We start from the raw sequence: 27,975 nt of genomic DNA, 5'->3' as shown, positions 1-27,975 counted from the left end.
TGGATGCGATGTGGACCGCGGCTCTATCGTGGCTGTTCTGCTGGAGTCTCGGGCTCTCAGGAGCTCTTCACACCCGGAGTGGTTATGGTCGTATCGTCCGGAGAGATGTTCAAACGCAGGTACAGTACGTGCACATCACATAAATCAAACTCGAGCTGAATGCAATACTTTGAGCCCGATTTAAGGAGAGTCTATTGGCTGTGAGAGTTACTGTGTATGATTATCTTCTTGTGATTTCTTATATAAATGTATATGGGTCCTTCTTGCAACTCAATAGTTGGTAAAACGTGGAACATCAATTCCTTTTGAAAATTAACGTTTGCCAAGTAATTTGTCCAAGGCTATTAAGGATTGCTCCTCTTTGCAGGCTGAGCTCTCCTAGTTGCATAATGCCTCCCAAGAAAGGACCTATTCATGGTCTCCAGCTTCGTGTTTATGTTGCAACATTTGGATTTTTCTCCATCCATAAGATATGTTTACTTTAGTTACAATACTGTGTGTACTCTCTCAGAAATGAGAACGTTCAAAAGATTTTAATGGGTGTCAGGAGTCACAAAACGGCAGGCAAGAACCCAAATGCACGACACAGGAAACAGTTCAGATGTAGAATAGGGGCATTTATTACCAGCAAAGATCAAAACAAGGTCGTAACGCGTAGCAAACAAATCCAGAATGGGGCATGCAAAAGAAAGATGGTCCAAAGTCAAAAAAGGCAGGTCAAAACAGAAACCGGCAGAATCATAACCTGGATAACCGGTCAGACAAGACAATCTGGCAAAAAACAGAGGGAAATGGGTGGGGCAGGCCAGGGGAATGAAATCAGTAATTGGTGAAGAGCAGGAGAGAGTGAGAGGGTCTGCTCTCTGATTGGCTGTAGTGGCACAGAAGGGGATTGACCTATGAAGAAACAACTAAAGCTTGACTGAGGTTGTGACAATGGGGAGTGAAGTTTTGTCTCTTAATGTCCCCTAATTTACAAATTATTACTTAACATTGGCAACCCCACAAACGTCTGCATTAAAAACAACATACATTTTATCAGTATCAATTGTATTAATGCATATTTTGCAGAAACCGTATTCATTTTCAAATATATTATTTAATTTATATATACATTATGCAGCATTCGTGATAATTCTTTGGAACCACTGTGAATACAAGCTTGAGCCATTGACAAGCTGATACATGCTTTGAATCTATTGTTAATGCCACTGCCACAAGAGTTCCCATAGTTACACAAGTCTAGTCATAATTAAAGCCGCTGTAGCAGCGATGATGGCTCTCGCCTCCCGTGCGACCGCCTTCCCGCCCATCCATGTTTTCTGCTGCGTTTTGCGGCATACCAAACAAAGCTCAGTAATACACAGTTGATGATTACGTAGTTTGCGTTTCAAATAGTAGTTTGTCCTGACAAATTGCAAGATTGTGCTGAATGCAGACCTGAGCAGGGAGAAAAAGAGAGAGCCTCGGTGACCCGTGACTTTTCATTGATGTTCAGGGAGTCAAAAATACCCGAGTTGTGGCAGAAAGAATACAACTGTGAGGAGACCTTGCTCAACACCCGGTCTGGGGAGACGGGAGATGGCGGAGGAGAGTGGATCGGGGATGGAAGACGTTCTGGACGGCGTGGAGGAGCAGCCTTTTCTGCCTGCACGTGCCCGGAAACGTAAAAAGTCCCTTAGCTCGTCCGAGGGTTCTGGGAATGAGCAGCAGGATGAGGCTGAAGCTATTGATGTCCGGGGTGAGAGCAGAGACTGTAAGGTGATCATAAAGCTTGCACAGGATAGTGCATCCTTTAAGGAGTGGAATTCAGTGGCATTGTCAAAGAGCCTAACTGTAGCTGTGGGAGTGATCAAGAGTGCGAGTGTCCTTAGAGATGGCTCGCTGCTGGTTGTGTGCAAGGACGCGGCTCAGCAACGGAAGGCGATTGGAACTAAACGTCTGGGTGGAAAGGACATTCTTGTGTCTGATGCTGAAAGAAACACGGTCAGAGGAGTTATCGTAGGTGTCCCTACGGCGACGTCTGTGGATGAAGTTAAGGAGAATTTGACTGGAGTTACGGTGGTGGACGCTAGGCGTTTGAAGGTGACCCGGTTTGGGGTAAGATGTGACAGCTTGTCGGTAATGGTAACACTTGAAGGGAGGTGCCTGCCTAGTAAGGTGTTCATTGGGTACATGTGCTATAGCGTCAGGCCATATGTTCCGCCGCCCCTGTGTTGCTTTAAGTGCCAGCGCTTTGGGCATATTGCAGCGGTCTGTAGAGGGAGGCAAAGGTGTGGTAAATGTGCAGGAGATCATGAGTATGGGAAGTGTGACGTGGGAGCAAAACTGAAGTGCTGTAACTGTGGGGAAGAACATAGCTCTGCCTACGGGGATGCAGGTTTAGCAAAAGAGCTGCTGAGGTGCAGAAAATAAAGGTCTCTCAAGGTATATCCTATGCAGATGCAGTCAAGAAAGTTTCAAGTAACGAGTTTAGAGTAAATACAGAGAGAGGAGCCAGCGCTGCTCCCAGCCAGGGCGAAATGAGAAAGGCCAGCGTGGCTCCCAAGAAGTGTGAAGGTTTCAAGAGTGGAGGTCCCAAGTGTGCAGGTTCCAGAATTAATGAGAATACCCTGGTTGTGGATAGAGAGGATTTTGTACTCTTTATGGTGAATGTTGTAAACTGTGCTGCTCAGACTCAAAGCAGAACTGAAAGGATCAGGATCAATGCTAAAGCTGCAGGGAGATTCCTTGGAACAAAGGAGCTTGATTGGGCAGATATAGAAAACAGGCTAAAGGCGCTAAATGGGAGTCGGAGTGATGGGGGTCTGCTTGTGGGGAGTCAGAGTGATCAGAGTGACGAGATGGGGGTGGGGGTGGACTCCTGTCCTCGCCCAGTCTCGTAGACGCACGGCTACCAAGCGGCGACATCAGTGGACATATTAAAGCCTATAGAATGAAGCCTGAAGAATAAAGCTGTACGGTGGAAGCACCGAACGTCAAAGAAGGAGAGGAAGATGAAGAAGAGTCTCCCTGGAATAAAGCCGGTTGGTCTCTGAAACGTCAAAGAGGGCGAGGAAGGTGAAGAAGAGTCTCCCTGGAATAAAGCCGGTTGGTCTCTGACACAACAACTATTCTAGTCACAAAAACACATCATGACCTCATGGGCTTTGTAACGCCAAAGCAATGGGAGGAGTACTTTTACGGACTACGACAGAGTCTGAGGACTACGAAACGTCTGAGGAATAAAGTCTGGCGGTAATGCAACACTCGGATGCCAACCGCCATAAAACAACAACAACAACAACAACAATAAAGTCAAAAGAATTAGTCTAAAGAATAAAGCTTAAAGAATAAAGTCAAAATAATTAGTCTAAAGAATAAAGCTTAAAGAATAAAGCTTAAAGAATTAAGTCTATAGAATAAAGTCTAAAGAATAAAGTCTAAAGAATAAAGTCTAAAGAATAATACTAATGCTAAGACTGCGGCGCGAGAGGAAATGTCCCATGAAAGCACTGGAAGTCAAGGCACTGGAAGAAGAACTTTTAGGACTACGACAAAGTCTAAGGAATAAAGTCTGGCGGTAATGCAACACTCGGATGTCAACCGCCATAAAACAACAATATTGTACAAAACTGTGAGGAGGCCTTGCTCAACACCCGGTCTGGAGAGACGGGAGATGGCGGAGGAGAGTGGATCGGGGATGGAAGACGTTCTGGACGGCGTGGAGGAGCAGCCTTTTCTGCCTGCACGTGCCCGGAAACGTAAAAAGTCCCTTAGCTCGTCCGAGGGTTCTGGGAATGAGCAGCAGGATGAGGCTGAAGCTATTGATATCCGGGGTGAGAGCAGAGACTGTAAGGTGATCATAAAGCTTGCACAGGATAGTGCATCCTTTAAGGAGTGGAATTCAGTGGCCGCCTCTACCCTGCTCCCTATCATTCCTAACACACACATACCCTTGTATCCCAAAACCCCACCTAGGTCGTAACCAAGTCTCCTGCACGCACATAACGTGACGCTTGTTCAACAAGGTAGAGACAAAATGCTTAAATTCCTGGCCATTAGCACGAAGACTACGCGCATTCCATTGCAAGACAACCACCGCCATTATGAGCCCCCGGAACCTGACGGCGCATCGGGAGCCCCCCCACTCCCACTGCCAGAATGGGGCAGGGCGCCCTCCCGCAGCGCATCCTCTATCTCCGTCCACTCGGGGCCCCCAGCTCCAAAGTACTTCCCTGCAGCCTTAGCGATGATCTTAGTCTTTTCGGATCTCTTCTTGGTTTGCCCAGTACAGTTAATCACTTCCACTATAAAGAGGAAGAAATCTTTCCTCTTCACAACCAGTACATCCTCCGCACCCACAGGGCCTCTGCCCGTGGAAGCCACACTCACAGGCATCCCAGTGGGGACCTCCCCCTGGCCGTGGGCAACGCTGCCCCCTCCCCTGTCGCCTAGGACACCAGCAGCACTGGCAGCCCCCACTGCATCCACCGTCACCTGACTACCAGACACCTTCTTGACCGCATCCGCGTAGGATATGCCTTGAGAGGCTCTAACTTTTTGCACCTCAGCAGCCCTCTTGCTGAACACGCATCCCCCGTAGGCAGAGCTATGCTCTCCCCCACAGTTACAGCACTTGAGTTTTGCTCCGTCGTCACACTTCCCATACTCGTGGTCTCCTGCACATTTACCACACTTCTGCTTCCCTCTACAGACCGCTGCAATATGCCCAAAGCGCTGGCACTTGAAGCAACGCAGGGGCGGCAGAACATATGGGCGTACGCCATAGCGCATGTACCCAACGCACACCACAAGAGGCAGGATCCCACCTTCAAATCTAATCATTATCGACAGGCTGTCACACCTTACCCCATCCCGGGTCATCTTCAACCGCCTAGCATCCACCACCTTAGCTCCAGTCAAATTCTCCTTTATGTCATCCACAGATGTCGTCGTAGGGACGCCTACTATAACTCCCCTGACCGTGCCTCTTACAGCATCAGACACAAGAATGTCCTTCCCCCCCAGACACTTAGCTTCAATTGCCTTCCTTTGCTGAGCCACGTCCTTGCACACGACCAGCAGCGAGCCATCCCTAAGGACACTCGCATGCTTGACCACTCCCACAGCTACAGTCAGGCTCCTTGTCAACGCCATCGGATCCCACCCCTTAAAGGACGCATTATCCTGCGCGAGCTTTATGAACACCTTACACTCTGAACTCACATCCCCGACATCTGCAACCCCCCCGCCCTGCTCCTCACTGAGAGAGCCCTCCATAGACGAGCAAGAAGACGCCCTACGCTGCACAGGATCAGTGGCTCCAGGGGAGTCCTCCCCGCTGTTCATATCGTCACCGACCAGGTCACGCTTCCTCTTCTTCCCCGTCATACGGACCGAGGCGTTCCTCTATGTTGCCGTAATATCCAAACTGTTGTCGTTGTTGTTTTTTATGGCAGTTGGCATCCAAGTGCACGAGGTATTGTTGTTGTTGTTGTTGTTGTTACAAGTGTGGTTGTTGTTTCAGAGACCAACCGGGTGGCACTGCACCGGCCTTTATGATAGGGAGCAGGGTAGAGGCGGAGGTGTGGCTGTGTTTGTCCGAGATGACCTAAATTACGTTGTTGTCAGTGTGAGTAAAGCGCCGGAGGCCCTGGCGGTGAGGGTCTGGCTGGGTGGTGAAGCTGTTACTGTGGTTAACCTTTATAATCCGTGTGGTGAGTTAACGTTAGAGTCCTTACATAGTATCGGTAAGGATGTTCGGGGAAAGGCCGTGTGGTGTGGGGATTTTAATGCGCATAGCGCTTTGTGGGGCGGTAGTGGTACCGATAGGTATGGGCAGGTGGTAGAGGGTTTTATCAATCAAAGGGAGTTGGTTTGTCTGAATGATGGGGGTGGGACCCGCTATGATATGGGGACCGGTGCGGAAAGTGCAATAGATCTTACACTTGTGTCCAAGGAGTTAGCTGGTGTTTGTAGTTGGGAGGTTCTTGGTAATCTTTCTTTTGGTAGCGATCACTATCTAGTCCGCACCGTGATTGGCTTTTGGAGCTGTGTGGTCAGGGGGACGAGGATCCAGAGGTGGCAGTTGGCAAGGGCGAACTGGGGGGCTTTCCTGAGGAAAGCTGATGATGGTTCTAGGGCTCTGCAGGAAGGAGGATTGACTCAGGTGGATGATCTCAATAGTGCAATTGTCTCGCTCATCACGCAGTCAGCGGTAGGCACGATTCCTAAGAGTGGTGGTAGTGGACATAGGAAGCGGGTGCCGTGGTGGACTGAAGCATGTGGTCATGCTGTTAGGGCGAGAAATGCGGCGTTTCGCCGGCTAAGGGTTGCCCACACTGAGGGTGCCCTCATTGACTACAAGAGGGCCCGCGCTGTTGTGCGGAAAACTGTGAGAACGGCCAAGAGTGCCTATTGGAGGCGGTATCGTTCCAAAATTGGGAGAGAAACGCGTCTCGGGGATGTTTGGGGGATGATTAAGCGGATGCATGGGGTTGAGCGCCGTCATGGGACCCCGGTCCTAATACTGAATGGTGTTGAAGCAGTCAGCGACGTTGACAAAGCTGAACTGTTGGCCAGCACCTTTGTGTCGGTGCACAGCTCTGACAATCCCTCACCTGCGGAAAGGCACTACAGGGAGAGTACTTTGGCCCAGAATTCTGAGCTGATTGGGCACCAGCCTTCGACTCAAGATGACCTTGACCTTCCGGTTAGTTTGTTTGAGCTAAGGAGAGCACTTTCTAAGGCGAAACAGACAGCCCCGGGTAAAGATGAGGTGTGCTATGACATGCTCTCTCATTTGACTGATGACACGCTTGGGCTAGTCCTGGGTCTTTTCAACCGTGTTTGGGATTCAGGTTGTGTTCCATCTGCGTGGAAACAGTCTACGGTGGTGCCGGTTCTGAAGCCGGGTAGGCCAGCGTCTGACCCTTCAAGTTATAGGCCGATTGCCTTGACGTCGCAGCTCGGGAAAACGATGGAGCGCATGGTTACCGAGCGGTTGGATTACTTCTTGGAGAGTCAGGGTTTGCTTCCCGCGCACCAGAGTGGTTTCCGTAGGGGCAGGAACACCATGGATTCCGTGTTGTGTTTGGAATCTGATATCCAGCTGGCCAGGGCTCAGAAAGAAAAGGTTATTGCGGTGCTCTTTGATGTGGAGAAGGCGTACGATATGGTTTGGAAGGATGGGCTCCTCATTAAGCTGCGGAAGTGTGGTGTGAAGGGTAAACTGTTTAACTGGGTCCGGAGCTTTCTGTCTGGCCGGCGTATCCAAACCAGAGTGGGTGCTGCTTACTCTGGGGTCTATGGGGTGGAGAATGGGATCCCGCAGGGGAGTGTGTGTAGCCCTATCTTGTTCAATGTTATGATTAAGGACATCTTTGACGACGTGGATGGGTCTGTTGGGAGGAGCCTTTATGCTGACGATGGCGCTCTATGGGTGAGAGGGAGGAATCTCCGGTTTTACGAGGCGAAACTGCAAAGGGCAATACAGCAGGTGGAGCAGTGGACCCTGAAGTGGGGGTTTAAACTGTCCGTACGGAAGTCTCAAGTGATCTGTTTCTTCAATGGGCATAGGGACGTCTCCCTTCGACTGCATGGGCAGGTGCTCGAACAGGTCAGTGAGGTGAGGTTCTTGGGGGTCACCTTTGACGAGAGGCTTGGTTGGCGTCGGCACATTGATGAGGTCAGTGGTAAATGCAAAAGGGTGAATAACTTGCTTCGTTGTCTATCCGGCCAGGACTGGGGGGCCAGCAGAAGGTCGCTCCTGGGTATTTATCGGGCCGTCATGAGGGCGGCTATTGATTATGGCTGTATAGCCTACATGTCTGCGGCTGAGACTAACTTAAAGAAGCTTGATGTGGAGCAAGCCCAGGCCTTGCGCATCTGCTGTAGGGCTTTTAGGACCTCCCCTGTCTCGGCGCTGCAGGTTGAGTTGGGGGAATTGCCGTTACGGCTCCGGAGGCTAGAACTTCTGTTGGCTTACTGGGTGAATGTGCAAGGTCATACGAGCTCTCACCCGGTGAGGGACTTTCTCAGGGTTGATGGGGGGCAGAGTGAGGCTGGCGGTATGGTTTTCAGCCAGGTAGGAAATGCGAAGGCGCGGCTTGCGGGGGTTGGTGATCTGCGTGTGAGCCCGTCGGTGGCTTTGTCTGCTATAGCTCCGTGGAAGTTTGTCCCGGCTCCTGTTGATGTTAGCTTGCATGGCAAGCTTAGAGGAGTCGCTGGGAGGGCACCGCAGTTTGCCGTTCAAGCGCTCATCGATAAGCACTCAGGTGATGTGTTTATTTATACCGACGGGTCTAGGGATCCTGAGAGTGGGCGTACTGGCGCCGCTTATTTTGTGCCTGACCTGGGGCTAGCGGTCAAGAAGAGGTTGACAGATCGCCTTTCTGTTTTCACGTCGGAACTTATAGCGATACGGTTGGCGTTGGAATGGGCGGAATCTGCTTTGCAGTGTTGCGGCATTGTGGTGGCCTCTGACAGCCTTTCTGCATTGCAAAGCATTAAATCTGGGAAATCGGATTGCAGACAGGATGTGTTGAATGGCATCTTCTGTTTGATGCTCTCCCTGTCCAGGAAGGATGTGAGGGTTTCCTTCATTTGGGTCCCTGCGCATGTGGGGGTGGATGGTAACGAAATGGCTGATGCACTGGCTAAACGTTCCCTTCGGCGGCCATCAATTGATGTGGCGGTTGAGTTGGGCAAGTCTGAAATCAAGCCCGTTATCAAGAGTCATGTGGTCGGCCTTTGGCAGGAATTTTGGAGCCACTGTGTTACTGGACGGCATCTCTATCACATACAGGGTAGTGTGGGTCCTTGCGGGTCTATGGGCAGGGACGCGTGGGAGGAAAGGGCCTTTGCCCGCATGAGGATTGGCCATACTGGACTCAATTGGTCACTGAGTAGGATAGGCAAACATCCGACCGGTCTGTGTGGTCACTGTCGGGTGCCAGAGACTGTCGAGCATGTGCTGATTTGCTGTGAGGCTTATGATAGGGAAAGGGCCGGGTTGGCCTTGTGGTTTCGGAATAATGGGCGGGAGTTCAATCTGCGGAACGTTCTGGCGATCCAGTCACAGGGTTTGTGTCAGGCTGTGGTTGCTTACTTATGTAGCACACGGCTGGGTAAACGTTTATAGAGGTGGGGGGTGTTGGAGACTGAGCCAAGGATGAGGAGCAAGAGGATGTTCTAACGCGCTTGGACTTCATGGGCCTAGAAACGCCAAAGTGATGGAAGAAGGACTTCTAAAGGATAAAACGACAAAGACGTCCCATGACCTCATGGGCTTTGTAAAACAACAAAGACGTCCCATGATCTCATGGGCTTTGTACTTCCAAAGCACCGAACCTCAAAGAGGGCGAGGAAGGTGAAGAAGAGTCTCCCTGGAATAAGGCCGGTTGGTCTCTGACACAACAACTATTCTAGTCACAAAAACACATCATGACCTCATGGGATTTGTAACGCCAAAGCAATGGGAGGAGTACTTTTACGGACTACGACAGAGTCTGAGGACTGCGAAACGTCTGAGGAATAAAGTCTGGCGGTAATGCAACACTCGGATGCCAACCGCCATAAAACAACAACAACAACAACAACAACAACATTGTCAAAGAGCCTAACTGTAGCTGTGGGAGTGATCAAGAGTGCGAGTGTCCTTAGAGATGGCTCGCTGCTGGTCGTGTGCAAGGACGCGGCTCAGCAACGGAAGGCGATTGGAACTAAACGTCTGGGTGGAAAGGACATTCTTGTGTCTAATGCTGAAAGAAACACGGTCAGAGGAGTTATCGTAGGTGTCCCTACGGCCACGTCTGTGGATGAAGTTAAGGAGAATTTGACTGGAGTTACGGTGGTGGACGCTAGGCGTTTGAAGGTGACCCGGTTTGGGGTAAGATGTGACAGCTTGTCGGTAATGGTAACACTTGAAGGGAGGTGCCTGCCTAGTAAGGTGTTCATTGGGTACATGTGCTATAGCGTCAGGCCATATGTTCCGCCGCCCCTGCGTTGCTTTAAGTGCCAGCGCTTTGGGCATATTGCAGCGGTCTGTAGAGGGAGGCAAAGGTGTGGTAAATGTGCAGGAGATCATGAGTATGGGAAGTGTGACGTGGGTGCAAAACTGAAGTGCTGTAACTGTGGGGAAGAACATAGCTCTCCCTACGGGGGATGCAGGTTTAGCAAAAGAGCTGCTGAGGTGCAGAAAATAAAGGTCTCTCAAGATATATCCTATGCAGATGCAGTCAAGAAAGTTTCAAGTAACGAGTTTAGAGTAAATACAGAGAGAGGAGCCAGCGCTGCTCCCAGCCAGGGCGAAATGAGAAAGGCCAGCGTGGCTCCCAAGAAGTGTGAAGGTTTCAAGAGTGGAGGTCCCAAGTGTGCAGGTTCCAGAATTAATGAGAATACCCTGGTTGTGGATAGAGAGGATTTTGTACTCTTTATGGTGGATGTTGTAAACTGTGCTGCTCAGACTCAAAGCAGAACTGAAAGGATCAGGATCATTGCTAAAGCTGCAGGGAGATTCCTTGGAACAAAGGAGCTTGATTGGGCAGATATAGAAAACAGGCTAAAGGCGCTAAATGGGAGTCGGAGTGATGGGGGTCTGCTTGTGGGGAGTCAGAGTGATCAGAGTGACGAGATGGGGGTGGGGGTGGTCTCCTGTCCTCGCCCAGTCTCGTAGACGCACGGCTACCAAGCAGCGACATCAGTGGACATATTAAAGCCTATAGAATGAAGCCTGAAGAATAAAGCTGTACGGTGGAAGCACCGAACGTCAAAGAAGGAAAGGAAGATGAAGAAGAGTCTCCCTGGAATAAAGCCGGTTGTTGATGTTGTTGTTGTTGTTGTTGTTGTTTTTTTTATGGCGGTTGGCATCCAAGTGTTGCATTACCGCCAGACTTTATTCCTCAGACTTTGTCGTAGTCCGTAAAAGTACTCCTTCCATTGCTTTGGTGTTACAAAGCCCATGAGGTCATGATATGTCTTTGTGACTAGAATAGTTGTTGTTGTTGTTGTTGTTGTTGTTGTTTTATGGCGGTTGGCATCCAAGTGTTGCATTACCGCCAGACTTTATTCCTCAGACTTTGCCAGACTTTATCCTCAGACTCTGTAGTTGTTGTTGTTTCAGAGACCAACCGGCTTTATTCCAGGGAGACTCTTCTTCATCTTCCTCTCCTTCTTTGACGTTCGGTGCTTCCACCGTACAGCTTTATTCTTTAGGCTTCATTCTATAGGCTTTAATATGTCCACTGATGTCGCTGCTTGGTAGCCGTGCGTCTACGAGACTGGGCGAGGACAAGAGACCACCCCCACCCCCATCTCGTCACTCTGATCACTCTGACTCCCCACAAGCAGACCCCCATCACTCCGACTCCCATTTAGCGCCTTTAGCCTGTTTTCTATATCTGCCCAATCAAGCTCCTTTGTTCCAAGGAATCTCCCTGCAGCTTTAGCAATGATCCTGATCCTTTCAGTTCTGCTTTGAGTCTGAGCAGCACAGTTTACAACATCCACCATAAAGAGTACAAAATCCTCTCTATCCACAACCAGGGTATTCTCATTAATTCTGGAACCTGCACACTTGGGACCTCCACTCTTGAAACCTTCACACTTCTTGGGAGCCACGCTGGCCTTTCTCATTTCGCCCTGGCTGGGAGCAGCGCTGGCTCCCCTCTCTGTATTTACTCTAAACTCGTTACTTGAAACTTTCTTGACTGCATCCACATAGGATATACCTTGAGAGACCTTTATTTTCTGCACCTCAGCAGCTCTTTTGCTAAACCTGCATCCCCTGAAGGCAGAGCTATGTTCTTCCCCACAGTTACAGCACTTCAGTTTTGCACCCACGTCACACTTCCCATACTCGTGGTCTCCTGCACATTTACCACATCTTTGCTTCCCTCTACAGACCGCTGCAATATGCCCAAAGCGCTGGCACTTAAAGCAACGCAGGGGCGGCGGAACATATGGCCTGACGCTATAGCACATGTACCCAATGAACACCTTACTAGGCAGGCACCTCCCTTCAAGTGTTACCATTACCGACAAGCTGTCACATCTTACCCCAAACCGGGTCACCTTCAAACGCCTAGCGTCCACCACCGTAACTCCAGTCAAATTCTCCTTAACTTCATCCACAGACGTCGCCGTAGGGACACCTACGATAACTCCTCTGACCGTGTTTCTTTCAGCATCAGACACAAGAATGTCCTTTCCACCCAGACGTTTAGTTCCAATCGCCTTCCGTTGCTGAGCCGCGTCCTTGCATACGACCAGCAGCGAGCCATCTCTAAGGACACTCACACTCTTGATCACTCCCACAGCTACAGTTAGGCTCTTTGACAATGCCACTGAATTCCACTCCTTAAAGGATGCACTATCCTGTGCAAGCTTTATGATCACCTTACAGTCTCTGCTCTCACCCCGGATATCAATAGCCTCAGCCTCATCCTGCTGCTCATTCCCAGAACCCTCGGACGAGCTAAGGGACTTTTTACGTTTCCGGGCACGTGCAGGCAGAAAAGGCTGCTCCTCCACGCCGTCCAGAACGTCTTCCATCCCCGATCCACTCTCCTCCGCCATCTCCCGTCTCTCCAGACCGGGTGTATAAAGCCGGTTGGTCTCTGAAACAACAACAACTATTCTAGTCACAAAGACATATCATGACCTCATGGGCTTTGTAACACCAAAGCAATGGAAGGAGTACTTTTACGGACTACGACAGAGTCTGAGGACTACGACAAAGTCTGAGGAATAAAGTCTGGCTACACTGTGAGGAGACCTTGCTCAACACCCGGTCTGGAGAGACGGGAGATGGCGGAGGAGAGTGGATCGGGGATGGAAGACGTTCTGGACGGCGTGGAGGAGCAGCCTTTTCTGCCTGCACGTGCCCGGAAACGTAAAAAGTCCCTTAGCTCGTCCGAGGGTTCTGGGACTGAGCAGCAGGATGAGGCTGAAGCTATTGATATCCGGGGTGAGAGCAGAGACTGTAAGGTGATCATAAAGCTTGCACAGGATAGTGCATCCTTTAAGGAGTGGAATTCAGTGGCATTGTCAAAGAGCCTAACTGTAGCTGTGGGAGTGATCAAGAGTGCGAGTGTCCTTAGAGATGGCTCGCTGCTGGTCGTGTGCAAGGACGCGGCTCAGCAACGGAAGGCGATTGGAACTAAACGTCTGGGTGGAAAGGACATTCTTGTGTCTGATGCTGAAAGAAACACGGTCAGAGGAGTTATCGTAGGTGTCCCTACGGCGACGTCTGTGGATGAAGTTAAGGAGAATTTGACTGGAGTTACGGTGGTGGACGCTAGGCGTTTGAAGGTGACCCGGTTTGGGGTAAGATGTGACAGCTTGTCGGTAATGGTAACACTTGAAGGGAGGTGCCTGCCTAGTAAGGTGTTCATTGGGTACATGTGCTATAGCGTCAGGCCATATGTTCCGCCGCCCCTGCGTTGCTTTAAGTGCCAGCGCTTTGGGCATATTGCAGCGGTCTGTAGAGGGAAGCAAAGATGTGGTAAATGTGCAGGAAACCACGAGTATGGGAAGTGTGACGTGGGAGCAAAACTGAAGTGCTGTAACTGTGGGGAAGAACATAGCTCTGCCTTCAGGGGATGCAGGTTTAGCAAAAGAGCTGCTGAGGTGCAGAAAATAAAGGTCTCTCAAGGTATATCCTATGCAGATGCAGTCAAGAAAGTTTCAAGTAACGAGTTTAGAGTAAATACAGAGAGGGGAGCCAGCGCTGCTCCCAGCCAGGGCGAAATGAGAAAGGCCAGCGTGGCTCCCAAGAAGTGTGAAGGTTTCAAGAGTGGAGGTCCCAAGTGTGCAGGTTCCAGAATTAATGAGAATACCCTGGTTGTGGATAGAGAGGATTTTGTACTCTTTATGGTGGATGTTGTAAACTGTGCTGCTCAGACTCAAAGCAGAACTGAAAGGATCAGGATCATTGCTAAAGCTGCAGGGAGATTCCTTGGAACAAAGGAGCTTGATTGGGCAGATATAGAAAACAGGCTAAAGGCGCTAAATGGGAGTCGGAGTGATGGGGGTCTGCTTGTGAGGAGTCAGAGTGATCAGAGTGACGAGATGGGGGTGGGGGTGGTCTCCTGTCCTCGCCCAGTCTCGTAGACGCACGGCTACCAAGCAGCGACATCAGTGGACATATTAAAGCCTATAGAATGAAGCCTAAAGAATAAAGCTGTACGGTGGAAGCACCGAACGTCAAAGAAGGAGAGGAAGATGAAGAAGAGTCTCCCTGGAATAAAGCCGGTTGGTCTCTGAAACAACAACAACTATTCTAGTCACAAAGACATATCATGACCTCATGGGCTTTGTAACACCAAAGCAAAGGAAGGAGTACTTTTACGGACTACAACAGAGGAATAAAGTCTGGCGGTAATGCAACACTCGGATGCCAACCGCCATAAAACAACAACAACAACAACAACAGAGTCTGAGGACTACGACAAAGTCTGAGGAATAAAGTCTGGCGGTAATGCAACACTTGGATGCCAACCGCCATAAAACAACAACAATAAAGTCTGGCGGTAATGCAACACTTGGATGCCAACCGCCATACAACAACAACAACAACAACAACAACAACAACAACAACAACAACAACAACAACAACAACAACAACAACAACAACAACAACAACAACAACAACAACAACAACAACAACAACAACAACAACAACAACAACAACAACAACAACAACAACAACAACAACAACAACAACAACAACAACAACAACAACAACAACAACAACAACAACAACAACAACAACGGGAAATGTCCCATCAAAATATAAGAAAAGATATTCCTTTATTGTCCCACATGGGGAAATTTCATTGATGCAACGCAGGAAGATACAGAGGTAGATACAGAGGAAAAGAACAGATCACTTATAGGAAGTCTGAAAAAACACTTTCAGTAGAAGATCTCCTATAAACAAAAACTCCCATAGACAAAACCCAACAAGGGATGGAGGGGAAAAAATAATAAAGATAAAAATAAATAAATAAATGCATAAATACCATTGCATGTGATCATGACAGTAATTGCACATGAATATGTGTCACGACGGCACATGGATTGCACATGAATTTCACAGTAATTGTACATGAATCACGACAGTAATTGCACATATGACGGAATTGCACATGGTTAGGTCAGTATTGCGAGTGTTCAGTACTAACAGTGTTTGTTATAAAGTCTGACAGCAGCAGGAAGGAAAGACCTGCGAAACCTCTCCTTCACACAGCGAGGGTGGATCAGTCTCTCACTGAAGCTGCTCTCCAGAGTGGACAGAATGTCCTGCAGGGGGTGACACTCATGGTCCAGCATAGATGTGAATTTAGCCAGGACCCTTCTGTCCCCCACCTCCTGCACCGAGTCCAGAGCACAGCCCAGGACGGAGCTGGACTTCTTGATGACTTTGTCCAGTCTCTTCCTCTCCCTCTCTGTGATGCTGCTGCTCCAGCAGGCCACACCATACAGGAGGGCTGATGCCACCACAGAGTCATAGAAGGTCTTCAGGAGTGGCCCTGTCACTCCAAAAGACCTGAGTCTCCTCAGGAGGTAGAGCCGACTCTGGCTCTTCCTGTACAGTGCGTCTGTGTTATGAGTCCAGTCCAGTTTGTGGTTCAGATGAACACCCAGGTACTTGTATGAGTCCACTCTCTCAATGTCCCTTCCCTGGATGTTCACTGGTGCGGGGGCAGTGGGGTGGCGTCTGCGGAAATCCACCACCATCTCCTTAGTCTTCCCTGTGTTGATGAGGAGGTGGTTCCGCTGACACCAGTCCACAAAGTCCTGCGCCAGTCCTCTGTACTCCGCATCATCGCCGTCCGTGATGAGTCCGATGATGGCAGAGTCATCAGAGAACTTCTGCAGGACACAGCTGTCCGTGTCATGTCTGAAGTCTGCAGTGTAAAGGGTGAAGAGAAAGGGGTAGAAGAAGTGAATGCATTAATTGCGCCCCTGCTGGCCAATAGTGAAAAATACACAATATCTGCAATGCACTTTTTTCATGGCGTCTCGAGGAGAATATAAACCATGAGTTTCGAATAAATCAGACAATGTTGAGTTTTTCACACAATGGGTAGGGGGCGCTATAGAGTAAATTTGTTACATAGGTATTTATTTCCAATCAGACCATAAAAATGCATTAGAGAGTGAAATATGAGCTCCGTAGATCATTTCCATTAGGCGTGACTTGTCCTTGAAAAAACGGAAATTAAGCCTTTTTTGAGGGCGTGTTACGTGGAGACCGTAAAGAATATCAACATTCTTTTGAATATTTATTTAATTTCAATGTCTTTAGATGCAAAAAGTGTTGTTTTGAGCTCGACTGGACAAAAAACCTAGGACAAGTACTATTTTGAAAAAAAAAAAAAAAAGTCAAACGTGGCGGTGCCACAATGATTCAACATGGCTGACTTCCTGTTTATCATAGAGCGATGCTGCCAGTTAGGGATGTGTACCGCTACGACGGACCGGATCCGGACTTGTAAAAACGTTTCGGTTCAGGTCCAAAAAAAACGAAACCACGGTGATTCGGTTCTGGACTCATAAAAAATCTACCACTCACATTCTATATCCTTTACGTTCTAGAATCTAAACCATCTGAAACCTTCCATAGATCGCGAAATTCGCGCTAGAAAAGACGTAAACGCTGACATCGCTGTCAATGGCGCGCCTGGAGCCATCAGCGACGCACGCGTCTTCCGCGTGGCAGAAGTTGAAGCCGGCGCAATAAGTTTAAAGACGCGAGAGACCGAACCTTCGGGAAGATCGCTGGCTCATTTGAAGCGTTTTAAGCCGCCGCGTGCGTCGCCGCTTGTGCCACTCCGTGAGTGAGTTAGTTTAAGACGCTTGTTAAAGGAGCGGGTGGTTGTGGTTTGGGTGTAAATATTGTAACTTCTCGCTCAGGTCAGTAATGCTGGTTTAGTGCTCACAAGTTGTTACTTTATTTCTTGAACAGAGTTGGTTACTGTTGGCCGTAACCATGGTGATGGAACAGGAACATCAGAAACTACCTCGTCTCCTGAGCCGCTCTTAGCTCCGCCCCAGAGACCGCGCACGCGCACTAGAGACTAGGGTCGCTACAATATGAATGAAATAACTTATGTTGTGGTGTGATGTAGCATTTATTTAGGTGGGTTATTGTGCAATATACATATTTATACATCTAAGCAAATACTAAGTCAAAGTAATATTGTTTAATTGCTGGATTCATTAATTGGAGCTTATATTTTAGATAAATTGAGTTTATTTCAGTCTGCAGTTAAGTCCTTGTTCATGTGTCTTCAACTTAATTTAGCCAAGTAGCTTGTGTTATGCTGTTATAACATTATTCAAAAATGGCATGAGTTCAGCCGGACTCATTAGGTCCGAACCTGAACCTAAACCTCTGGATTCGAATCCGGACTTGAACCTGAACGTGGGTTTAGGTATGCATCCCTACTGCCAGGTGTGTTTTACTCCTCAAAGGTCAGAGGTCAAAGGTGGCTCTACCACTGTCCCAAGTTTCATGAGTCTAGGCCAAAGAGTTTCATGTTTTTTCTTTTTTGAACTAGTCGGCACTGTTGTGACGGGCGTTCTCGCAAGCTCCATTTTATTGGAGTTCGGGCCGAGCCGATCGCGTCTATGTCCCCATGTGTGACCTATGACCCCATGTGTGACCTATGCCCCCATGTGTGACCTATGCCCCCATGTGTGACCTATGCCCCCATGTGTGACCTATGCCCCCATGTGTGACATTCATCAATGTTCAGGGGGTCAAAAATGCCCGAGTTGATGGAATGCCTCGAGCCAATAAGTATTTACCAGTGTGGAATTATCTTTCAACTAATGCTGCGTTAAACGTCATTAGACTAAGACAGGGGCATTGCTTACACTTTCCCCACGCTCTTGTACCCTCTTGTATATACATGCTTTTTTACAGGAAAGAAGACTTGGACCTGTGGGCGTAAGAAACCATATGATGGACACAAATACTCGAAAAACAGCTTCACCATTTTGCACATGAGAATCCTGGTTGCTGCTTTTTGTTTTACTGTGGCTGAATATTTTGGGTTTAGCCTCTACTAAACATTTATGTTTCCGATTGCTTCCACATGGTGCTTGACATTTGCTGCTCACCATTTCCTCCCTGACCACACTTATTGTTGCAATGCTTTTTGTCTCGTTACTTGTCTCAGTATTAATGCTTTAACTGCATTATGTGTCAGTCTGCTCACTGTGTATGCAATCTAATGTCGTTATTATCATTCCGTTGTCTTTTTGCCAGACAGTGGAGGTGTACAGCGTGACGGTGGACTGCACGGTCACCTCGTCCAAGGCCCTGAACAAGGCCAACAGCTCTCAGGAGATCTTCTTTGAGGTGGAGCTCCCCAAGACGGCGTTCATTACCAACTTCAGCATGTCAGTTCGGCCCCTCTTGCTTGTTTCTAATTATATGACTTTGTGTTTACATTTGGAGGTTTCACAAGCTTTATTTGGGCCAGTGGAATTGTGAACGTGGCAAAGTTTGAGTCTTAATTTGCCCTGTGTACTGCAAAATAACAAAAGGCTTTCTCGTTTTTCTCTTGTCCAGATTTTAAAATAGTTTGGGTTATAGTTGATTAAACAGAAGTTGCTCCTAAACACAATGTGAACATTGCTCTCTGGTAAAGATGACTGGTATATCCAAGTGCATAGAAAGTATAGATAGAGTTAATGTTTTTTAAAAGCCTATGTAGCCCATTCGATTCTGAACAGATGTGAATGAATTGTATTTACAAGTACATCTTTGTATATGAATAGATTTTAAACTCAATTAATCCCACAGCCACTGTTTCTCATTCATTTTGAACACTGCTACATTACAGATGATACAGATTGTTGAATTGCACTGTTTTCTTCATGTGTCCACGGCTCTGTGCAACCTGTGTGTTTGAATTTGAGTTTGATATTTGACTGTGCAGGGAAATAGATGGTGAAGACTATGTGGGGGCTGTTAAAGAGAAGGAAAAAGCAAAGAAACAGTACGACCAAGCCGTTTCATCCGGACAGACGGCTGGTTTAGTCAAGTAAGTGTTTTTACTGTGTGGCACGCCATCTTCACCTGTGCCACAGTGCAATAATGCTCTACAGTGCAATAATGCTCCACAGTGCAATAATGCTCCACAGTGCAATAATGCTCCACAGTGCAATGATGCTCTACAGTGCAATGATGCTCCACAGTGCAATGATGCTCCACAATGCAATAATGCTCTACAGTGCAATGATGCTCTACAGTGCAATAATGCTCTACAGTGCAATAATGCTCCACAGTGCAATGATGCTCCACAGTGCAATGATGCTCCACAGTGCAATAATGCTCTACAGTGCAATGATGCTCTACAGTGCAATAATGCTCCACAGTGCAATGATGCTCCACAGTGCAATAATGCTCCACAGTGCAATAATGCTCCACAGTGCAATGATGCTCCACAGTGCAATGATGCTCTACAGTGCAATGATGCTCTACAGTGCAATAATGCTCCACAGTGCAATGATGCTCCACAGTGCAATAATGCTCTACAGTGCAAATGATGCTCTTCCACAGTGCAATGATGCTCTTCCACAGTGCAATGATGCTCCACAGTGCAATAATGCTCTACAGTGCAATGATGCTCTACAGTGCAATAATGCTCCACAGTGCAAATGATGCTCTTCCACAGTGCAATGATGCTCTTCCACAGTGCAATGATGCTCCACAGTGCAATGATGCTCCACAGTGCAAATGATGCTCTTCCACAGTGCAATGATGCTCCACAGTGCAATGATGCTTCACAGTGCAATGATGCTTCACAGTGCAAATTATGCTCCACAGTGCAAATGATGCTCCACAGTGCAATGATGCTCCACAGTGCAATGATGCTCCACAGTGCAATGATAGTCCACAGTGCAATGATAGTCCACTGTGCAATGATGCTCTTCCACTGTGCAATGATGCTCCACAGTGCAATGATGCTCCACAGTGCAATGATGCTCCACAGTGCAATAATGCTCCACAGTGCAAAGCGGCTCCACAGTGCAAAGCAGCTCCACAGTGCAATGATGCTCCACAGTGCAAAGCGGCTCCACAGTGCAAAGCAGCTCCACAGTGCAATGATGCTCCACAGTGCAAAGCGGCTCCACAGTGCAATGATGCTCCACAGTGCAAAGCGGCTCCACAGTGCAAAGCAGCTCCACAGTGCAATGATGCTCCACAGTGCATTGATGCTCCACAGTGCATTGATGCTCCACAGTGCAATGATGCTCCACAGTGCAATGATGCTCCACAGTGCAAAGCGGCTCCACAGTGCAATGATGCTCCACAGTGCATTGATGCTCCACAGTGCAATGATGCTCCACAGTGCAATGATGCTCCACAGTGCAATGATGCTCCACAGTGCAAAGCGGCTCCACAGTGCAATGATGCTCCTGGGACTTTTGCAGGGCGTCAGGGAGGAAGATGGAGACGTTTTCAGTGTCTGTCAACATTGCAGCGTCCAGTGGTGTTGTGTTTACATTGACCTACGAGGAACTTCTACAAAGAAAACTCGACCAGTATGAGATCCTGACACAAGTTAAACCCAAGCACGTGGTCCGAGAGTTTAAGGTGAAGTGACTATTTTATCAGTCAGGCTTTTTCATGACGACTGAAGCCACATTCTTCACTACACAGATTGTGGCAAACATCTTTGAGCCTCAGGGCCTAGCTTTTGTTGAGGCAGAAGCAACTTTCCTGTCCAATGACCTGCTCTCTCTGGTGGAGAAAACTGTCACTGACAAAAAGGTAACACCAGGAAGCTGTTGAATTGGCCAAGCATACAGTAGTAGGTAAAGTGTAAATCAAATATGTGCATTTGTGCAGGCACGTGTTTCTTTCTCACCAACAGTGGAGCAGCAGAGAACTTGTCCAGAATGTGAGGGCTCAATAATTGATGGAGATTTCATCATAAAATATGATGTTAAACGAGAAAAGGGTTTGGGGGAAATTCAGGTAAAACACTGGTAATTGTGCATTCTATTTTTTTTTTCTTTAATTTAATATAATTTTTTTTATTATTATTTATTATTATTATTATTATTATTTTTAATTAATTTCTTATTTTTTTTGACCATATCTCTATATTATCCATAGAATTCTTAACTATACGTTAACCTAACCCTATTCTATGTGATCATTTTAGTGACCATTTATTTATAAAACATTTAGGCTTAACACCACTCATAAGCTTCATTATTATATTCTATACAGTATTGCATGACATTTAACTCTCTATATTCTACATAACTATAGCAAAGTTGAAGTTGCAAATATACAACACAGTAGAAGGAACTTTCAGTACCAGTGCGTAAAGGTGCACTATGTAACTTTTATGGGGGATGTTATGGTCCGTCACCTGCTTGTCTCCATCATGATTTGACCTTGTCCAGAATGTTCCACAGTATGGCATTAAGCACATATATCCTGCTTTTATTCAATTGGGCAAGTAGCGAGCCCTCCACTCAGAAAGTTACATATTTCACTTTAAACTGATACTTGGACCAAACAGAAGGATCAGAATAATAATGTATCATGTTCTCTTCCTTACAGATTGTCAATGGCTACTTTGTGCATTTCTTTGCCCCTCCGGACCTTCTCAGAGTCCCTGTCAATGTGGTGTTTGTCATTGACAGAAGCGGCTCAATGAGTGGATTAAAGATGAAACAGGTAACATTGTACTTTGTGTGCATATAGATGTAATCTCATTGTATAAAACATATATTGTGTGTTGTGTTTTAACAGACCAAAGATGCACTCCGGTTCATTTTGAATGACCTCCATCAAGAGGACCATTTTGCTTTGATCATTTTTGATAATGATATTACAAAATGGAAAAACTACCTTAGCAAAGCCACACAAACGAATATCACTGATGCCCAGCGTTTTGTAAAGAGTATACGGGACAGCGGCTGTAAGTGGATCCTGTAATCAAGAATGGTTTTAGATGTATTTATTTATGTATTATTTATTATTTATTTGACGGGGACAGTGCAATCATATATAGTTACACATGTTAAAAAGCAGCTGATGCGACGCATACAGAATGTATAGCTAGTGCTAATTATCCAGTTCTTGGGCTTTTCTCTATAATTTGCAGTTCAAAACATTATACTTCATACTTTACAACAGTGTAGTTTCACATGTCAGACATACCCACATTCAACACACACAATACTATATTTACAGGTGGTTTGAAGAAAGATAGAACTAAGTTCATCATTAGTTGTGCTTTAGACTGTATTTTAGTTCTTAACCTTTTGTAATGTTGTTTACAACATTACAAAAAGTTGTTATTTTTTATAATCTATATATAATATATGTACCTGTGCTTGTATCTAGGAGTGAGTGACATTGCTGGGATACAGAAAAATATTAAGGCGACCATCGCTGGAAACATGTCACTATTTTGTCTTGGTTTTGGGAACGATGTGGATTATTCTTTCCTGGATGTAATGGCAAGGGAGAATTTAGGACTTGCGCGGAGGATCTTTGTGGGCTCCGATGCCGCTGTTCAAGTTCAGGTACCTCACACCGAAACACACAATGCCAATGAAATTAAACATGTACATGATATTTGAAATGTGTTTCTGGGATTCTATGGAGAAGTTTCAAAGCCGCTGCTGTTAGACGTGGGTCTGAAATATTCTGACAATGTAGCGATGACTCAAAACCACTTCAGACACTTATTCAATGGTTCAGAGATTGTTGTAGCTGGCAGACTGTCTGACAACAATGTCAATAACTTCTTGGTGGAGGTGTTTGCCCAAGGGGTAAGACATGAATTACAAATGATATAGTAATGAGTAAAGTACTGTCATTTTGTCTTTGTAAAATGTATGAAATTGGTTCCTTGAGGGTGAGAAAATCATTTAAAAATCTAATTTGACATTATACTGCATACCACTAAAATCTGTTTTAAGAAGATACATTATGCTTTTTGGGGGGTTTTGATTATGATTTTACATTTTGTTCATTCGTATTGGCATTTACATGTTTTTATTGTTGGCCACTTGACAGTACTGAACCCCACATGTATGACCCGGAGTCTGAGTTTTTGAATATATATAAGTGATAGGTGAAAAATACAGAATTACTTAAGCATGAAAGAAACAAATCAATACACATAATAATAATAATAATAATAATAATAATAATAATAATACATAATAGTTGGTATTCTCTATAAAAAATGTAATTGTATAATTAATTGTCAGGGAGACTTTATTTATTATATATCGCTAACAAATACATTTCTAGACCATAATTATAATTAGTATTGTAAATGTTGTTTTTCAGCCCAGTAACGACTTTCAGGTCCAAGGTCAGGTTAATGTTGGGGATTGGGGCGTGATCTTCCCAGACGAGGAATACGTCTTTGGAAACTTCACAGAGCGGCTGTGGGCCTATCTCACCATCCAGCAGATTCTGGAAAAGAGGTTTAATTACTTTATTTTGTAATACTGTACTACATATAAGTTTCAAAAGTATTCCTACTCCTGGAACCTTTCCACATTTTGTCACATCACGACCACGAACATTTTATGGAATTTCTTTTGTGAAAGAGCAAAACAAATTGGACACGAGTGTGAAGTGGAAGGAAAGTCATACAAGATTTTTCTTTTTATAAAAAAAGTCAATACTTTCTGAAACCGCCTTTCTCTGCCATTTCAGCTGTAAGTGTTCTGAGGTTTGTCTCTACCAGCTTTGCTCACCAACAGACTGACATTTTTGCCCGTTCTTCTTTGCAAAACTAAAGCTCAGTCAGATTTGATGAGCGTTTGTGAACAGCAGTTTTCAAATCTTGCCACAGAAACTTTGACTGGGCCGTTTTTCTAACACATAAATATGTTTTGTTTTAACCACTTCCATTGTAGCTCTGGCTTTATGTTTAGGACTGTTGTCCTGCTGAAGCTGAACCTCTGCCCTAGTCTCAAGTCTTTTAAGAGGCCAACAGGTTTTCCCTGTTCCTGCTGAACAAACGCAGCCCACAGCATGATGCTGCACCACCATGTTTGACAGGATGGTGTGTTCAGAGTCATGTGCTGAGTTAGTTTTACTCCACCAAAAAGTTCAATTCCAGTCTGATCTGACCAGAGCACCTTCAATGCTTCTTCTCGTTCTCCCATAAAGTCCAGATTTGTGTAGTGCAGGATTAATAGTCGTCCTGTGGACAGATTCCTTTCCAGCTGTGGTTGTGGAGCTGTGGAGTTCCCTTGGGCCTGTCAGCTGCATCTCTGATCAGAGCTCTCGAGTTCTCTAGTTCTGCCTGTGAGTTTTAGTGAATGGCCATGTCCTGGTATGTTTGTCGTTGTGTCTCACTCTTTCCATTTCAAGATGATGGATTGAACAGAAGTCCATGAGATGTTCAGAGCTTGGGAAATCATTTTATAACCTAACCCTGCTTTAAACTTCTCCCAACTTCACCCCTGACCCGTCTGGTTTGTTCTTGGACTTCATGATGCTGTTTGCTCCCAAACATTCTCTTAACAAACTTCTGTGCCCTCTACCTCTTGCATTTCAACATTCAATCTTTCAACAATTACCTTCTCACAGCAATTAGCAAAATACCTTTGTATGTTGCACTTTTCCATTTCATGTCTCTGGTCGTGATGTGACAAAATGCAGGAAAGTTCCAGGAGAAGGAACACGTTTGCAAACCACTGTAATTACATTACAATCATTTGTGCTATCAGTGACATTGGCACTGCGCTGGAGAAGGAGGAGAACAAAGAAAAGGCCCTGAACATGTCTCTGAAATACAGCTTTGTCACTCCTTTCACTTCAATGGTCGTCACCAAGCCCCAAACGGAGGACAAACGCGACAGCACACTTGTGGCAGATAAACTGACTGAGGGTACGAAACTATAGAATTTGATATAATGGAACTTTATGTTCATAGATCTACCTCTTTGCAACAAAACTACACAGATTATACACTTAAGCACAGATGATTTGCTGTGACGAGTTAAACATCAAATGGAAAATCTGTCTTTTGTTTTATAGATCAGAGACAACAAGCTGAGAGGACTCGGGGCTCTACCGCTGCACATTCGCCTGCTCGGGGCTCCACCGCTGCACATTCGCCTGCTCGGGGCTCCACCGCTGCACAGTCGCCTGCTCGGGGCTCCACCACTGCACATTCGCCTGCTCGGGGCTCCACCGCTGCACAGTCGCCTGCTCGCTGCTCCACCGCTGCACATTCGCCTGCTCGGGGCTCCAGGGGGGGAGGAGGAGGGCGAGCAGATGGTAGAATCTTACATTTTTAATATTAGCCGTGCTTTCTTTTCTAATCTACTGTATTATTTACTGGCATTGATAACGTTTTGGAAGTGTGTGTTAAAACCGTTAAGTGTGTACTAGCATAAGAAAGTGCGTGATGTTTGCTTCGTTCTATGCAGCTGATGGAGACCCACACTTCATGATCCAGCTGCCCGAAAGAGACGATGCTCTGTGCTTTAACATCGACAATAAGCCAGGAACCATTTTCAACCTAGTGCGAGATCCTGAATCAGGTCAACATTATTTTACTGAGCTTATCAGATAAATGCCACTATTCAGACACAGAATTATATCATATCCCAGCTACATGGGGTCACAAGTTTTGCTACATCCTGCTCTTTTCCCAGTTAACAATGAATGCAAACTGGCTACTTTCTGTTTTTAAAGCAGGAATTTCACAATGTCAAATAGTTTTGTTACAACTGTGTTAATTCACGTTGTATAAAAATGACCTGTAATATAATTTTTTTAACTGCACAACCTTAAGACAATTCTTATATTGGTTTATAATTTTTCGTTTGGGTAATTATTATTGCTTGCCATTTTCAGGATTCGTTGTCAATGGAGAGATCATAGGGAAGAACGTCAGCGGGAACATGAAAACGTACTTTGGTCGTTTTGGCATTACCCATGAGTCACTGGGGGTGAGGCTGGAGGTGAGCACTCGGGACATCACGTGACCCAGGATGGGGAACACGTTCACTTGCTCTGGTCCAACACATCCACTCTCGAAGGGCCCAAGTGAGTGACCCAAACTTCCCACGTTGATAAGAATTTGGATTTGGTTGATGTTCCGTTCAATTTGTGTCTCCTCCACCCTCCAGTCTGGAGCTCAAACTGACAGAAGACGGCAGCCTGACAGTGAAACTAAGGCACGCAGTCAAGTTTATGGTCATTAAACATACAAAGGTCTGGAAGAGACGCCATGACCGGCAAAGTTACTTGGGCTTCTACAATCTGGACAGTCATCGCTTGTCGCCTGCAGTTCATGGTCTGCTGGGTGAGACATCAAGTGCCCTTAACCATACCACAAAAATAAAACGCAATGACAAATTAAGTCTAAATTATTCAGTCATTTGTGGAAAGTAAATATACGAAAAATATAGGGCCATACTGTTCTTTGAGTTTGGCTAATTAGACAGTACTTGAACGTATTACTAATATCTGTGTCCAGGGATAAAGGTAAACGAGTTGTGGTAAAGTAAAAGCATCTCTTCTTTTCCACTTTAGGTCAGTTTTACCATGGAGTAAGTTTTGAGCTGACACGGCGGGATCCAGGAGAGAGTACCATGTCTGTGAAAGGACGGAAAGTCAGCGTGACCAGGTGAGTGTGAGGCAAACCTTTTTCCCACCGTCACTGACGTCACCGCGCTGATGGTGACAGTGTTTTTTTGGGACTTGCAGACACTGGCAGAAGGACTTCAGCCAGGACACCACGTCTGGGAAAAGCACCGGCTGCTGGTTTGTGGGAGGCAATGGGACGGGGCTCATCGACGGAGCAGCCTCTGACTACATTGTGCCAAGACTTTTTGAGAACGTCCAGGGTCTGACCGGGATTACGGCGCAGAATTGAAGTCGTTAGGAAAACTGAATCTGTATTTACCGGTAAGGTGTAAAACGGATCGCTGTTTCTTTGGGGCTGGGCACTGTTAAAACATTTGGTACTGAATCTAAAATATTTTTGTGTTCAATTGTTTATGCCAGTTTGGTCCTGCGACAGAGCTGCAGACTTCTACTCAACAGAAGGGCTGTGCAAATCATGTAACGGACTGGTCTACAGACTCTTTGCTGCAAAATCACTTGCCCCACTAAGTTTGAAGCAGAATGCTATCAAATAAATGTTGAAAGCTGTTTACATATGTTTTTAAATCTGATATCATGATCAATCAGTTTTATTTTTGGGAGTGTCTACAGAGCCGCGGCGCGCGTCCGAAACTGCTAGGCTATTTTGTGCCGTGGCTCCTGAAACTGCTGGGCTATTTGACCGCGCCGGGTTAAGGTTAAGGTTAAGGTTAAGGTTAAAGTTAGGGTTAGGGTTAGGGTTAGGGTTAGGGTTAGGCATGAGGCTATATGGCCGTGCCGCGGCTCCTGAAACTACTGGGCTATTTGACCGCGCCACAGCTCTTTTTGCCCTCCCGCCCACAACAGTTGTTCCAGTGCTAATACGTGATAAAGAACACTTGCTTTGCTGCAAAAATATATCGATTTTTATTCAAATAGCACTTTTCATACATACACTAGACACCACTCAAAGGCCAATACATTTTTGCTGCGTAGTTAATGTAAAAGCACTGCACCAAAGAAAACCCAGACAACTGTTGCTGTAAGTTTTAAGAAAAGATGTTAATAATGAGAATCTAGATGTCTGTTTGTGTGAATGTGGGCCTCGTATGTAAGGTACAGTCACCAAAATGTATTGTTTTATTTTTGTTTTCTAAAACTGAATCTCAATAAGGTCTATTTTTATATCAAAACTCAGTCCATGTCGTACATAATAAAATTCAAATAAAAGTCAGATGCTCATTCACTATCTTCTCATTTTGTTAAATTGTGTCCTTTACGTTTAGTTATTGTTTTCATTATTATAATATCTAATGATATCACCCTGATGGTAGTGGCGCAGCGCCCCAGCAGAGGGCGCTGTTACACCACCCATGCTCGGACCT

At 46.2% G+C, this 27,975-nt stretch overlaps 1 pseudogene; it reads left to right on the top strand.

Annotated features, from left to right (window-relative positions):
* Positions 1 to 8: 8 nt before the first annotated feature.
* Positions 9 to 27,321, top strand: LOC140366288 (inter-alpha-trypsin inhibitor heavy chain H3-like; annotated as a pseudogene).
* The last annotated feature ends 654 nt before the right edge of the window (positions 27,322 to 27,975 follow it).

Source organism: Eucyclogobius newberryi, unplaced genomic scaffold (genome assembly GCF_026437365.1).
Source record: "Eucyclogobius newberryi isolate DKJ021-1_F unplaced genomic scaffold, fEucNew1.0.hap1 SCAF_19, whole genome shotgun sequence".
In the NCBI taxonomy this organism is placed as follows: Eukaryota; Metazoa; Chordata; class Actinopteri; order Gobiiformes; family Gobiidae; genus Eucyclogobius; species Eucyclogobius newberryi.
The sequence above is the reverse complement of the archived record's forward strand: the minus strand, read 5'-3'. Positions and strand labels throughout refer to the sequence as shown.